Here is a 17,340-nt window from a genome sequence, read left to right as displayed (position 1 = left end):
TAAGAGGTAATCCACAGAATCCCTTGGGTTCAGACACAGTCCTCTTTGCCTCCATTATGTAGTAGCCACCCAAGTCCCTCTTGGTAACTAGAATAAATAAAGCATCCCAGATAGTTAGATTAAGCTTCTCTTGGCCTATTGGTTAAGTGCATAGGAGTCAAAAATGGCCAGGTGCAATCTCATCTTTTTTTTTTTTTAAAGATATTTTTTGACGTGGACCATTTTAAAGTCTTTAATTGAACTTGTTTCAACACTGATTATGTTTTAGGTTTCAGTTTTTTGGCTGATATGCATATGAGATCTTAGCTCCCTGACCAGGGATTGAACTCACACCCCCTGCATTGGAAGACGAACTCTTAACCACTGGGCTACCACAGAAGTCCCTAAAGTTTCATCTTCTGATTCAGCAGAACCATCTTGTTCTTTGTCCCCCTTTGTCTCACTTGAAGACTAAGCTCCTCAAACCAGAAGAGCTCAGAGTTTCCAGGACAGGGAGCAAAATCTCTGTGAGTGACTTACTAGGTGAAGCAGTGATAGAAGCCACCCCCACCTCCACCCATTGTCCCCTGAACCCAGGTGTCCTGGCTGCAAGGAAGCCAACATCTGATAATGGTCCTGGATTCAAAGCATACTCTGCACCTTTAAGAGAACCCACCTTTCCAGGGCATTTTCTCCTGATTGGCTCCACAACGGAGCCTTCAGTAGCCATTCCACCTTTCAAATAGGCCAGCCACTTCCGAGTACATCATGAGAAATGCCAGGCTGAACAAAGCACAAGCTGGAATCAAGATAGCCAGGAGAAATATCAATAACCTCAGATATGCAGATGACACCACCGTTACGGCAGAAAGCAAAGAATAACTAAAGAGCCTCTTGATGAAAGTGAAAGAGGGGAGTGAAAAACTTGGCTGGAAACTCAACAGTCAGAAAACTAAGATCATTGAATCTGGTTCCATCACTTCATGGCAAATAGATGGGGAAACAGTGGAAACAGTGACAGACTTTATTTTCTTGGGCTTAAAAATCACTGCAGATGGTGGCTGCAGCCATGATATTAAAAGACACTTGCTCCTTGGAAGAAAAGCTATGACAAACCTAGACAGCATGCTAAAAAGCAGAGACATTGCTTTGCCAACAAAGTTCCATCTAGTCAAAGCTATGATTTTTCCAGTAGTCATATAGATGTGAGAGTTGGACTATAAAGAAGGCTGAGCGCTGAAGAATTGATGCTTTTGAACTGTGGAGTTGGAGAAGACCCTTGAGAGTTCCTTGGACTGTAAGGAGATCAAACCAGTCAATCCTAAAGGAAATCAGTCCTGAATATTCATTGGAAGGGCTGATGCTGAAGCTGAAACTCCAATACTTTGGCCACCTGATGCAAAGAACTGAGTCACTGGAAAAGACCATGATGCTGGCAAAGATTGAAGGCCAGAGGAAAAGGGGATGACAGCAGATGAGATGGTTGGATGGCATCACCAACTCGATGGACATGAGTTTGAGCAAGTGCCAGGAGTTGGTGATGGACAGGAAAGCCTGGCATGCTGCCATCCATGGGGTTGCAGAGTCGGACACAACTGAGCGACTAAACTGAACTGAGCCACTTTCAAGTGTGTGGACATGAGCTGATGGTTGTGTTTTCCTTGCTGGGTTGTGAGTTCCCTGATCAAAAGTGGTGCCATGAGGAAAGCATGGTGGTGGATAAGGCATTCTGAAGTTCATAGATGATGATGACAGAAGAGGAATTATGGGCAGAAAACACAAATCCAGATCCAGAATATGTGTCTATTATCGTGAGGACGAGTTTCTGTCTCCTCAACACAGACACCATGCAATCCAGTTCCCAGGATCTCAAGACACATAGGATACCCTCTAGTGCCTGCCCAGCAACCTCTGCTCACCCGAACCCCATAGGGCTTTTCTTTCTTGTTTGTAAACTGTGGTGAACAACCCAGTGGACTTCTCTGCCATCCAGGGGCTGCAAGCAGATATTCTCCATTGATGTCTGGAAGCCCAGCTTTGCAAAGGGGGGCCCAACTTTACAAAGGGGACCCCCTTCTAAGAGTTTCCTTCCTTGGATACTCTCTCTCAGCCCTGGTGAACTCTTTGGAGTTCTCTTAAGTCTATAATCAGTTTACTCTGACTGAGGCCCATGGTAAGAAAGGCAATTAGTTCCCCGAAATGAGACCTACATTTGGGGGAAAGAAGAGGAAACAGGCTTGCCACTGAAGCAAGTCAAGTGGCTAAAAATGCTGAGAACAGTTAGCGTGCTGGGAAGGGTTTGGGAAGAAACATGTCATCCCCCTGTTGGGCACTGTGTTCTAAAAAGTGCCATTAGATGGGGCTGATGGACTGTCCCACTGGGAGCCCACATATGTCAAGAAGAAGAAGCTCCAGTTGTGAGCAGAGCATTGAAGGCAGGATGACCCAGCTCCAAGGAGCCCCTTGGCCCAGGCAGAGACTGGCACTATGGAAAGAGTTGGGGGCAGCAGCAAGAGATCATGGATGTGACCATAGGGCAGAGACAGGACCTTTGGGACTATTTAGGGTTCATACGCCTTCAACTCTGTGATCAGAACCAACGACCAGGTTGGTCCCTTAAAGAATAACTGGCTTCCAGCTGTGGCCATCTTATAGATGAGAACACAGAGGCCCAGAGAGAGGAAACAATTGGCCAAAGACCACAATAAATTTTAACTCGAGGAAAGATAATTTTAACTCCGGCACAGATACAGATAAAAACAAAGGAAAAAGTTTCTAAAACTTAAAGGAAGACGAGAAGGACCACAATTTCCAAGACAGAGATGGGGAAACTGAGAACCAGTTGCCTGAGGTGTTAGCAGTGATGAAAAGTCTCCATAACTTTGTAAATGGTATGTCTTCAGCTTAGAAAACTCTGCAATTACAGAGCCTGAGGGAATAAAACAGGGAAAGTGCTTCAATTAATTGATTCTGTTGCACAGGCAGTGAGGCAAAAATCAGACACAAACCAAAGAAAGCACAACCATGGTTACCCAACGGTCACCCAGCCCAAGGCACGAAGGCCTTAGAAAGACCCCACCTCCGCAGCTCACTGGCTCTGACACTGACTGCCCTTAGCAAACTCCCTGGAATTCCTGCCCAGATTTCTCCCATCCGCTCCCACAAGCCAGGATACTATGCTCCAGGCAGAGAAAAGAGGCTTCAGGGCTCCTCACTCCTCCTCTGGCCTCATCATCTCACTTGAGAACAGTCCAGCCACACCCTGGTATTCCTATTTCGGGCTGATTTTTTCTTGTTTACCCTCCGCTCTGCCTTTGACATTTGATCCTGTCTTTCTCAGTATCAACACCCTCCAACACACACTGAGAAGCAGTAAAGAGAGTCATAAAGGGCAGAGCTCTTGAGTCACACAGACCTAGGTAAGAATCCCAGCTTTACCATTTCCTGAGTCATGATGGACTGGTTTCTTAAACTCTCTAAACGTGAGTTTCCCTAATGTTTGGTCTATGAAATAAGCACATTACACAGTTATCCATTTTAGCCAGGAATCTTCAGCTACAAAGGACAGATATCCAGCTCATCCTCACCCACTGCAGATGGGCCTCTTCTAAATTCTATATAGTGGGTGTGGGTGGAGGGAGCAGCACGTATGTCAAAGATAGCTCCAGGCTTATATAAACCCAGCCAGTGATCCCAGGACAAAGGGAGTCCTTTCCCTGCCCATCATCCATTTGCCAAGCCCTAGGGACAAATTCTTACTGGCCAGATATGATCCATGTGCCTACTTCTATACTAGTCACTATGGTCATTGGGATGATAGTCACTTCTGGGTTATACACTTAGTGTTGTGGTCAGTTACAAGTCCCTCTAAGAACACAGAGACTGGGAAAGGGGCAAACAGGAAGAACAAGGGTACTGCTGAATAGTGGAAGAAAATCAGGAGTGTCCTCAGGCAGAAATATGCAGCAGAGAACTACTGAATGCCTCCTGGAATTATGGTGGAGAAATAAAAAATGTGAGACATTTCTGTCCATGGTTAGTTCAGTTCAGTTCAGTTCAGTCACTCAGTCGTGTTTAACTCTTTGCGACCCCATGGACTGCAGCACACCAGGCCTCCCTGTCCATCACCAACTCCCAGAGTTTACCCAAACTCATGTCCATTGAGTCAGTGATGCCATCCAACCATCTCATCCTCTGTCGTTCCCTTCTCCTCCCACCTTCAATCTTTCCCAGCATCTGGGTCTTTTCAAATGAGTCAGCTCTTTGCATGAGGTGGCCAAAGTATTGGAGTTTCAGCTTCAACATCAGTCCTTCTAATGAACACCCAGGAATGATCTCCTTTAGGATGGACTGGTTGGATCTCCTTTCAGTCCAAGGCACTCTCAAGACCACAGTTCAAAAGCATCAATTCTTCAGTGCTCAGCTTTCTTTATAGTCCAACTATCACATTCATACATGCCTACTGGAAAAACCATAGCCTTGACTAGATGGACCTTTGTTGGCAAAGTAATGTCTCTGCTTTAATATGCTGTCTAGGTTGGTCATAACTTTTCTTCCAAGGAGTAAGCGTCTTTTAATTTCAAGGCTGCAGTCACCATCTGCAGTGATTTTGGAGCCCCCAAAAATAAAGTCAGTCACTGTTTCCACTGTTTCCCCACCTATTTCCCATGAAGTGATGGGACCAGATGCCATGATCTTAGTTTTCTGAATGTTGAGCTTTAAGCCAACTTTTTCACTCTTCTCTTTCACTTTCATCAAGAGGCTTTTCGGTTCCTCTTCACCTTCTGCCATAACAGTGGTGTTATCTGCATATCTGAGGTTATTGCTATTTCTCCCGACAATCTTGATTCCAGCTTGTGCTTCATCCAGCCTAGCATTTCTCATGATGTATTCTGCATATAAGTTAAATAAGCAGGGTGACAATATACAGCCTTGACATACTCCTTTCCCTATTTGGAACCAGTCTGTTGTTCCATGTCCAGTTCTAATTGTTGATTCCTGACCTGCATACAGATTTCTCAAGAGGCAGGTCTGGTGGTCTGGTATTCCCATCTCTTTAAGAATTTTCCACAGTTTGTGGTGATCCACACAGTCAAAGGCTTGTCTCAGTAAATTTTAACTCTCAAAATGATTGCTGCTACTTTCAAGGTAAATCCAGAAGACTTCCACTTCCCATTACAATGGAGTAACAGGGGCTAAACTTACCTGCGTATCTTAAATAACTTGTAATTCAGGTAAAATATATGATACGACAGGTTACAGATATGGAGAATAGGCAGCACAGGAAAGTGATCCTTGAAATAAGGAAAACAAAGGAGGTGAGCACTACAGTTTCCCTGCCTGTCTGGACAGTGTTTTCAGGCCCAGCATAGGAAAGGGGGCTCAAGCAGAGCCCGGAAGTCTCCCTGGGCAGAGGAGACAGTTGAGGACTCTATAGGTTGAGAGGGCTAGTATTTATAGGAAAGAGAGGAGAGAGCTACAGAGAGAGAGACAGAGAACTTCAGAGGGTCCCCTTGAGGTTTTAGCTGATCAGCACACGCATGTGAGTAAACTATCCAAGACTATGGTGAAGAAAAACAATGGAAAGCAACCGGTAGAACAATTCACCTGGAGTACTTCTAGCCAATCGAAGCCATAGAACTTCATGAAACGCAGAGGAATGAGGCTGAGTATTCAGAGGATATTACCTAGTAGTTGAGGTAAATTAGCCCTGGGTTGAAGGTTGATCTGTTCCTGGGCAAAAAAAAAAGACTAAACAAATAAATAAATAAAGTCTCACAAAATCAAAGTATTTTCAAGCAATTTGACTGCAACCAAGAAAAAAAGATCAAAAATATTTAACTTATTCCATACAAGATATTTTTCAATGCCCAAATAAAACTCGTGGTGGTGGTTTAGTTGCTACATCAGTCCAACTATTTTATAACCCCAAGGATTGTAGCCCACCAGGCTCCTCTGTATATGGGATTTCCCAGGCAAGAATACTGGAGTGAGTTCCCATTTCCTTCTCCAGAGAATCTTCTTAATCCAGGGTTTGAAATCGTGTCTCCTGAATTGGCAGGTGGATTCTTTACCACTAAGCCACCAGAGAAGCCCAAACAGCCTCAGTAGAGTCCCCCAAAAGGGATGATTGTGAAAAATACATCTGAATAAATATTGAGCAATTTTTTCCAAACTGGATTTTAAAAAATCCACAAATGCACAAATTCAAGAATCTCAACAAAATGAAGCACAAAAAGCATGAAGAAAACTATTCCAAGTCACATTGTGATCAAATTATTTAAAATCAGTGATAAACATCTAAACAGCAGCCAAAGAAAAAAGACACCATACACAGGAATAAGGATGCCAAAAACAGCAGACTTTTCCACAGAAATACTATAGGCCAGAAGTAAATGGAACAACATGGTTCGTCAACACTCAGGCTGAGATTCTACCCCAGAAGGCTATGCTCAATAATACACTCTTTAAATTACTCTCCAATACCATCTCCCATTACAGAGCTAGCCAATTTATTATCCTGCATAAAAATGTTTTAAAAACCCACCTCCACGCCTATGCATTTACTGATATCTGCCTGGTGTTCTCTGCTGCAAATTCCACATGGCTAGGTCCTTCCCACCATCTAGGCCCCTACCCAAGTGTCACTTCATCCTACTGAGCTTTTATATAGCCCCACTCGCCCACAGTCCCAGGCCCTCTTCTTGCACTTATTTCCTCATGCACATCATCACGTCTGAAATCAATCTGCTATTGTTGACTCATTTATTAGCTACCCCCACTTCTGGAGTGTCCCGGCAAGATGAGACCCTTGCCTGTATTTTTTCATGATTGTGTGTTTTGGTCACTGGAGTACTGCTTGACACAGAGCAAGTACAAGATATCTATTAGCTGGATGAACAAATGAGTAAAATAATAAATGAATGAATTTGTGTATCCCCGAACCTATCATACTACTTAGCACATAATGTTTTCCAACCAATGCTAATTAAATGCACAAATGGACAGATGTTGCAAGTGTAAATACCTCAGAACTTATCATAAATCAGGTATGAAGTCAATTTTTGGTTTGTCCATGAAACAAGTTTTGCTGAGCTATTTGAAAGAGTCATTCAGATGGTTAAGGAGATGTTCTCCTGTTTAAAGGAGTGTGTTATTTTCTAGATATTGCCATTCATAAATTCTCTGGCCTGAGAGGAACTTCAGGGGTCACCTAAGACCACAGTCTCTTTTAACAGGTGAGAAAACAGACTAAGAGTGAAGGAAAAAACTCATTCAAGATCATACATTGAGTCACAAACAGATCCAGACAAGAAGTTAGCTCTCCTGATTTCTTTATAATTATTTCTGAAGCAGTCAGGAGATGCTCTTATAATATGCTTGTGGGCACATAAATAAGCACAAGTGTTTTTCAAGGCATTCTAATTACAACAATAAAAACAATTTAAGAAACAATAGTAGGAAAGCTTTAATTCTCATGACAATCCTAGGAGGTGGATACCATTATTATCCCCACTTTAAAGATGAGGAAACTGAAGCCCAGGGAAGTGAAGTACTTTTTCCCATGCTTAAAAGGCTACAAATGGCAGAGTCAAGGTTTAAACCCAGGCATTCTGGCAAGGTGTATCCAAAGTTTTTGATTTGGTAGATCCACTTCTAGGGCATTCTGCCTAGAAAAGAATTATGATGCAGAGAACAACACATTTAAAACTGCCTGACACTGTGTTTCTAAGAACACAGACCTATTCTTCTGACACAGACCAGAAATGATATGTCTCCACCAACCAAGAGCTATCTGCTCCTGGTCAGCTGATACGCGTGCTGTTAGTGTGGTTTTCCACCTGCTCTGAGATAAAGCATTCCAAGATGCAGCATCTTGTCTTTCTCGGGGTCAGGACCAAAGACCTTTCTCCTTGGCCTCAGCGCTGACATCCCCCCAGCATGCGACCTCAGGATAACATGATGCTCTGAGCACTTTGCTCAACCCCAGCCTGGCACCTCTGTGCATCATTCATTCATTATAAGATTCTCACTATTTGTGGAAAATTGACACACAGATGGAGAAGAAAGGAAGAGTGGGGTGGAGGCACATTTCTTCAGCCTAAAATGATCTGTTTTGTAGGCAGGAGATGGATGACAAAAGGAGAGCTGGGCGGAAGTGGCAAAAAGGCTTATAAGGAAATGTGGCAGTCTTGGTGCTTAATGGGGGAATGCCAGACATGAAGACACAGAGGCCAACCACCTGTCTCCTCCTCACTGCAACAGGGATGTGTATCAGGAATCCTGTAAACACTTCCCAGCAGGAGAGGCTTCTCTCCAAAGCTGGTTCCTTATTTCAAGACATTAAGGAGGCTCCTAATATGAGTTCCCTAACATTTCTCCATTCTGTGCTTTCCACTGAATAATACATTTCTCTTATACATGTACTTTTTTTCCTTTTCCTACCACTTTAAATGTCAAGTGTCTCTTCTCTAGAAGCACTGAACTGAGATAAAGATGATTAGGGGATATTTTTGTCTCATTTAAAGATAACCTGGAGCAAATGGGAGTAAATGGACCTACTTGGAGGTTTCACCTCAGTGCACTTCTTCCTGGTTCCTGCCCTCCTGCTCTTACCTTCCTACTGCCTCAAAGGCTGCTGTGGGAGCTCCCAGCATGGGGAGGGTTAATGCACCCTCCAGGGCCTGCCTTCCAGATATTGAGTTCCCACATTAACTCTGATCAGAAGCAAGTTACCATGAAAAGCGCTGATTTCCTGGAAAACTGAAGTGAGGAGCCTGGTGGGCAAAGTGTGGAAGCCCTTCCTGCTCTGGAATGAGACTCCAGTCACAGCTCCTCTGTCACTGTGGCTGTCAGGGTGTGCTCTGGCAGCACCTTGGAAGCCACCCATGGCCCCTTTACCCAATTGAGAAGACACCACACTTTGAGTGGGTCAGCAACGGGATGTAAAAATCAGCTGACAGGAGCTCAATAGGAACTTATTAACTTTTAATGCAGAGAAGCCAAGGCTGCTTAAATATTTAAAAGTACAATTCATCACTTGAAAAACCAATGAGGGCTGCAGAGAGATGCTGGTCTTCTGGGATCTTCATTACCAGGATTTTATCTATCATAGCCTCTTACACTAAGCACTGATTCATAATAACACTTCTCATTTACTGAACATATATTATACACCAAGCACTATGTGATGAATTTTATATACATGATGCCATTTCATCTCCACTGTAACTCTGAGAGGCAGACTATGCTCATCGTTTTTTTTTTGTTGTTGTTGTTTTTGTTTTTTTTTAATTTTATTCTATTTTTAAACTTTACATAATTGTATTAGTTTTGCCAAATATCAAAATGAATCCGCCACAGGTATACATGTGTTCCCCATCCCGAACCCTCCTCCCTCCTCCTTCCCCATACCATCCCTCTGGGTTGTCCCAGTGCACTAGCCCCAAGCATCCAGTATCGTGCATCGAACCTGGACTGGCATCTCGTTTCATACATGATATTTTACATGTTTCAATGCCATTCTCCCAAATCTTCCCACCCTCTCCCTCTCCCATAGAGTCCATAAGACTGTTCTATACATCAGTGTCTCTTTTGCTGTCTCATACACAGGGTTATTGTTACCATCTTTCTAAATTCCATATATATGCGTTAGTATACTGTATTGGTGTTTTTCCTTCTGGCTTACTTCACTCTGTATAATAGGCTCCAGTTTCATCCACCTCATTAGAACTGATTCAAATGTTTTCTTTTTAATGGCTGAGTAATACTCCATTGTGTATATGTACCACTGCTTTCTTTATCCATTCATCTGCTGATGGACATCTAGGTTGCTTCCATGTCCTGGCTATTACAAACAGTGCTGCGATGAACATTGGGGTACACGTGTCTCTTTCCCTTCTGGTTTCCTCAGTGTGTATGCCCAGCAGTGGGATTGCTGGATCATAAGGCAGTTCTATTTCCAGTTTTTTAAGGAATCTCCACACTGTTCTCCATAGTGGCTGTACTAGTTTGAATTCCCACCAACAGTGTAAGAGGGTTCCCTTTTCTCCACACCCTCTCCAGCATTTATTATTTGTAGACTTTTGGATCACAGCCATTCTGACTGGTGTGAAATGGTACCTCATAGTGGTTTTGATTTGCATTTCTCTGATAATGAGTGATGTTGAGCATCTTTTCATGTGTTTGTTAGCCATCTGTATGTCTTCTTTGGAGAAATGTCTATTTAGTTCTTTGGCCCATTTTTTGATTGGGTCATTTATTTTTCTGGAGTTGAGCTGTAGGAGTTGCTTGTATATTTTTGAGATTAGTTGTTTGTCAGTTGCTTCATTTGCTATTATTTTCTCCCATTCTGAAGGCTGTCTTTTCACCTTGCTAATAGTTTCCTTTGATGTGCAGAAGCTTTTAAGGTTAATTAGGTCCGATTTGTTTATTTTTGCTTTTATTTCCAATATTCTGGGAGGTGGGTCATAGAGGATCCTGCTGTGATGTATGTCAGAGAGTGTTTTGCCTATGTTCTCCTCTAGGAGTTTTATAGTTTCTGGTCTTACGTTTAGATCTTTAATCCATTTTGAGTTTATTTTTGTGTATGGTGTTAGAAAGTGTTCTAGTTTCATTCTTTTACAAGTGGTTGACCAGATTTCCCAGCACCACTTGTTAAAGAGATTGTCTTTAATCCATTGTATATTCTTGCCTCCTTTGTCAAAGATACGGTGTCCATGTGCGTGGATTTATCTCTGGGCTTTCTATTTTGTTCCATTGATCTATATTTCTGTCTTTGTGCCAGTACCATACTGTCTTGATAACTGTGGCTTTGTAGTAGAGCCTGAAGTCAGGTAGGTTGATTCCTCCAGTTCCATTCTTCTTTCTCAAGATAGCTTTGGCTATTCGAGGTTTTTTGTATTTCCATACAAATTGTGAAATTATTTGTTCTAGCTCTGTGAAGAATACTGTTGGTAGCTTGATAGGGATTGCATTGAATCTATAAATTGCTTTGGGTAGTATACTCATTTTCACTATATTGATTCTTCCAATCCATGAACATGGTATATTTCTCCATCTATTTGTGTCCTCTTTGATTTCTTTCACCAGTGTTTTATAGTTTTCTATATATAGGTCTTTAGTTTCTTTAGGTAGATATATTCCTAAGTATTTTATTCTTTCCGTTGCAATGGTAAATGGAATTGTTTCCTTAATTTCTCTTTCTGTTTTCTCATTATTAGTGTATAGGAATGCAAGGGATTTCTGTGTGTTGATTTTATATCCTGCAACTTTACTATAGTCATTGATTAGCTCTAGTAATTTTCTGGTGGAGTCTTTAGGGTTTTCTGTGTAGAGGATCATGTCATCTGCAAATAGTGAGAGTTTTACTTCTTCTTTTCCAATTTGGATTCCTTTTATTTCTTTTTCTGCTCTGATTGCTGTGGCCAAAACTTCCAAAACTATGTTGAATAGTAATGGTGAAAGTGAGCACCCTTGTCTTGTTCCTGACTTTAGAGGAAATGCTTTCAATTTTTCACCATTGAGGATAATGTTTGCTGACCTCACAGTCACATCACTAAAGGTCTATCTACTACAGTTTCTTTGACCCAATACCCCTGGTCAGACTAACAAGAAAAAATTACCAAACAGACTAAAAGGGAAAAGCACAGTTTGAAGAGATAGAACAAACATCAGAACCAGATGTGACAAGGAGTTGGAATTATCACACCAGGAGCTTAAAATAACTATGATTAAAATGCTAAGGGCTCTAATGGATAAAGTAGGCAGCATGCAAGAACAGATGAGTGATGTAAGCAGAGGTATGGAAACCATAAGAATGACAAAAATACTAGAGATCAAAAACACGTAAGCAAAATGAAGGATGTCTTTGACAGGCTTATAGTAGACTGGACATGGCTGAGGAAGGAAAATCATAACAAATGAAAACAAAGATCATAACAAAAATCATAACAAAACATAAAAAAACATAAAACAAAACATAAAAAACAAAAACAAAACATAAAAAATCATAACAAAAAATCATAACAAAAGAAAACAAAGTGAATGACAAGCACTGGAAACAGGATAGATGTGAATAAATATGAGGCATTTTTAGAATTTTTGTTAAAAGGTAACCCTTTAAAGCTAAAATAATGTCAATGTAGTACAGGATCTATAACACAGACAAGCAAAAGCTTCATACCTTTTGACAGCACAAAGGATGGAGTGGGAGAAGTAAGAGCATTCTGTCGTGAGGTTCTTACATTACATGTGACGTGGTATAATATTCTTTGAAGAATCTCTGTATTATGTTAAAGTTGAATATTGTAAACCATAAAGAAACTTCTAAAAAGATACCAGAAAAGAAATATAACTAATAATACAACTGAGAATATAAAACAGAACATTATAAGAAATGCATACTCTATTCAAAATGTAGCAGATAAAGAGGAATGTAGAACAAAAACTAAAGATACAAATAGAAAAGAAATAGCACTAAAACAGAAAAACCTGACAGACTTAAATCTAACCATATTTTAGATTTTATCAAGTGCAAATCGTATGAGCATTCAAATTAAAAAGCAGATATTGTCAGATGGGCTAAAAATAGAGTCTTACCTCTCTGCTGTTTATAAGAAACATTGACTTTATACACTAAAGACACAGATTCAAAAGAATAAGACAAGATGAAAGAAAAGAATAAGACAAGATGGACCATGTAAACATCAATCATAAGAAAGCTAGAGTGGTTATCTCAAGATCAGCAAAGTAGACTTCAGGACAAAGATATTACAAGAGATCAAGAAGGATACGTCTTGATAAGAGCCAATTCATCAATAATATATAATGTTTCTAGATGTGTATGCATCAAATTACCAAATAATAGAGCTTCAAAATGCAATGAAGCCCAAATAGAGAAAACCAAAGGAGAAACAGAGAAGGCCACAATTACATCAGTAAGAATATTGAAGACTTGGACAATATCATCTTAACCTCAATGATATTTGTAGAATACTTTACCTATCAGCAGGAGAATATAGATCCTTTTCAAGTGCATATGGAGTGCACATTAAAACAGATCACATGCTGTACCACAGAACAAATCTCAAAACATTTTTAATAAGGATTGACATCCTACAGAGTATCAACTTTGACCACAGCATAATTAAACAAAAAATCAATAACAGATATCTATATGTATGTGTGTGTGCTAAGTCACTTCAGTCGTGTTCGACTCTTTGCAACCCTACGGACCATAGCCCACCAGGCTCCTCTATCCATGGGATTTTCCGTGCAGGAATACTGCAAAGGGTTGCCATGCCCTCCTCCTGGGGATCTTCCCAGTCCAGGGATCGAACCACATTCTTACATCTCTAGCACTGGCAGCAAGTTCTTTACCACTAACACCACCTGGGAAGCCCAACAGACATCTATACAACTCCTAAGTATTCAGGAACAAAGCAGCTTACGTCTAAATAATCTACGGGTCAAAGGAGAAATCACAAGTAAAATTTTTTTAACCTTTTTGAGGTGAATGGTAATGAAAATACTGCATATCCAAATTCATAAATTTTTAAGTCATAAAACACTACTTAGAGGGAAATTTACACTCTTCAGTACTTAGAAAACAAGAAAGAAATATAAATTGCAGTAAAAGCTAAAATTAAAAAGAATAAGTTAACCTCAAAATAAAGGGAACAGAAATAATAAATATAAGAGTTAGAAATCATGTTCTGATAATAGACAATAAGAGAAAATTAATAAAAGCAAAACCTGGTTCTGTGAGAGGAATAATACAATTGATAAACCTTTAGATAGACTCATCAAGAAAACAGGAGAGAATCTCAAATCACAAGTATCAAGAATGAAATAAGGGACATCATGACAGATCTTATGAAAACTTAAGCAATAATAACTCAAAATTGTGAATAATAATGTGCCAATAAATTTGACAGCTTAACAAAATGGTCCAATTCTTTTAAAGACACAAATCATCAAAACTAACACAAAGAGAAACAGAAAGTCTTAACCATCCTGTATCTGTTGAACAAATTTGAATTTCTAACTAAAAATTTCCCATGAAGGAAATACCAGGCCTAGACTGATTCACTGGTGAATCCTAACTACTTTTTCTCTTTTAGATAATAAATGATAACAATGATAGCACAAATTCTTTTGGAAGAGAGAGGAAGGAGCACTTCCCAACCCACTCCTTGAAGGCAGTGCTACCCTGAAAACAAAACCAAAGACATTTCAAGAAGAGTCAGCTATATGCCTCTCAAATAAATCCTTTTAAGGACATCAAATTCAGAAATATGCAAAAGACATCATGTCCAAGTGGAGCGTGTCTCAGAAATCCAAGGTTGCTTTAACCTTGGATCAGTTCCCTCAACCGCCAGCACATGTGGTCACATCCATCACGTGGCTCCTGATGAACAGTGAACTTCAGAAATCCCTCTCTCTTCCTCTCACTCACTCTACAGGTATTTGTTGGATGAATAGGACTGTTCATACAGGTATGAACAATGGGCCAAGTTCATACGTGGTAGCAGATATAAGAACTGAATACAATACCGTGGCTATCCTTGAGTACCTGGTCATGCGGTGTAGATGCCTAGTACGGATGGAAGGAAGTATATGAAAGAGGAGAGAAGTCAGAACAAAGGGTGGAGGAGGGAGTCATTCATGTGGGGGCACAGAGAAGGAAGTCATGCATTGCCTCCAAGGGTGGTCATGGAAAAGAAGACATTCGCTTTTGGCCTTGAGAGACAAGCAGGTTCAAGGTTCCCGTCACATGTCATTTAATGCATATATGTTTAGCAATAAATAAATATTTTTAATAGCAGCATAAGCAACGCTTACAAATTTGCCCAACACACTTCTGCATGAGCACATGATCTGAAAGGATCCTGAGTGAATCTGTGTTTCCTCAACTCAGCTGCATACAACTTCAGAGTCAGATCTTCTGTGGATGCTACTCTCTGCATTTATGGGGTGGAAAAGCTGAGTAGGGGGGAGCAGCGGGTATGGGCTGTGCAGAGCAGTCTAGGCCAGGGGAACAGCATCAGCTAAGGCACAGAGGCATGAAAGGCATGTAGAGATCGAAGTCAGGAGGAGCTCCCTGGGGCCAGAGCATAAAGTATGGGCAAGAAATGGAGAGGGAGGGGCAAAGAGCAGACTGTAAATTCCAGGGTAAAGAGTTTGAACTGCATTCCAGAGGCCAGAGCTGCTTACGGACCTGCTGGTCTTGGCCTTGAGATGCTTCAGGAGCCAGAGCAGGGGGGACAGGGGAGGGCAGGGCCAAGTTGGCCCCTCCCCACTTCAACCTAAGATGCTCTGCTGCTATGATTTTGAGAGCTGGGGGATCCATGTCAGATCTCGTTTGAGAAAATGTGAGATGATCCTTAATGATAATATAAAATTTACATAAAACTATTTAATAAATAATATCTAAATTCTCTTCCAGCAAAGGCTAGAGTCTTGGCACACAAGATGCAGGCTGGGGAGACCAATGTCCTTCATCCAATTTCCCACACAGAGACTCATCCCCCATCTGGAGAACCCTGGGGTGGAGGCAGGAGCCAGGGCTTAGAGGCTTGATGTACTGCTAAGTAGAATCTACCTGTCTCGGGGTGACTAAAGATATCCAACTGGATTATACTGTTCTGATGGAGCGGTGCCCCTTTCAGAACCCAGCACCCTCTGGAACAGAGTAGATCCAATAGACACTGCTCATATCACCTGGATGAGGCTTTGGATGGAGTTCAGCCCACCGCTCACTGGAAGCTCAGCTCCCATGGGTGGGCCCAGTATCAAGACTGATATTTAAAGACAATAATTTCATTTCTGGGGTTCCCAGCCTTCCCCTACTACCTTCTTCGCCACATACACCAGGCAGAGTGCCCTGGGTCAAGAGCACTGTTAACACCCTTCCAGTAACTCCGCCTCCTGAAAATAAATAGGCACCAACTCACTGCAAGAGGCTAAGAGCCCTCATCACAGGGAGCTTGCACATAACTGGAAATAACTTTAACACCCAATGGATGGCTGTTCCCTACCCTCACTCTGTGACAAAGTTGTGACAGTCAGAGGCATCAATTTTCTGGAACTGAGCTGTGAACCCAAGATCAAGAAGGGGCGGGCAATAGAGGTTGGCACAGTGTAAGAGGGTGGCTTTACAATGAAATTATGATTATTGTTCTCCTGGTAGCGTTTCTTCTGTGCCTCCATGGCAGACAGCTCTCTGAGTGACAGCAAATTTGTATTTCATTAGGACACTTTAGGCAAAAGATCAATGATACTCTGAGAATCGCTCTGCTGGTCCACGGGGGCACATGAGCCTAGTGAGCAGCCTGTAAAGATCCAGCTAAAATTAGCCAGCTGCTGCAGACGCTGGATTCGCAATCATAGCGCATCGATTTCCTGAATGACGCTGGATCAGGTGACTTTAATTGGTCTCCTTGTTTTGTCCTTGTAAGCAAGGCCCTTTTGCAATGAAGTGGTTCTTTTTCTGTAACGAAGTGGTTCCCTCTCTGGGTAAAGGGAGCTATTTGAAGGCAGGCTCAGGATTGGACAGCAAGCAGGGCTGAATGAGGATGGGAGAGAGCTCTGTGGCCTGAATACCCTTCAGTGATCTGAAAATAGTCTTCAAATATCCAGTCCCTAAGGGAGAGCAAAGAGGACTTGCCCAGCCAGTGAACAGCTGACTGATAACTGCGGTCAATCTCTCTGGCTCCATTTTCCCTATCTCTAAAATGGGTATAAACGATGAAACCTCATCAATGGATTGTTCAGAGATTTGGTTATTTAATTCATGCAAAGTAATAGGCACAGGGGCTTCCTTGGTGGCTCAGACGGTAAAGAATCTGTCTCCCATGCAGGAGACTCCAGTTCAGTATCTAGGTCAGGAAGATGCCCTGGAGAAGGAAATGGTAACCCTTCCTCCAGTATTCTTGCCTGGAGACTCCCATGGACAGAGGAGCCTGGTGGGCTACAGTCTGTGGTGTCACAAAGAGTAGGACACAACTGAAGCGACTTAGCACACACGAGCACACAGTGGGCCCAGGGCCTGGCACATAGGAAATGCCCACTGCCTGGAGCTGGTTATCATCATCAGTTCAGTTCAGTCGCTCAGTCGTGTCCGACTTTTGTGACCCCATGAATCGCAGCACGCCAGGCCTCCCTGTCCATCTCCAGCTCCCGGAGTTCACTCAGACTCATGTCCATTGAGTCAGTGATGCCATCCAGCCATCTCATCCTCTGTCGTCCCCTTCTCCTCCTGCCTGCAATCCCTCCCAGCATCAGAGTCTTTTCCAATGAGTCAACTCTTCACATGAGGTGGCCAAAGTACTGGAGTTTCAGCTTTAGCATCATTCCTTC

Source organism: Bos javanicus, chromosome 2 (assembly GCF_032452875.1).
Source record: "Bos javanicus breed banteng chromosome 2, ARS-OSU_banteng_1.0, whole genome shotgun sequence".
Lineage (NCBI taxonomy): Eukaryota > Metazoa > Chordata > Mammalia > Artiodactyla > Bovidae > Bos > Bos javanicus.
The sequence above is the reverse complement of the archived record's forward strand: the minus strand, read 5'-3'. Positions refer to the sequence as shown.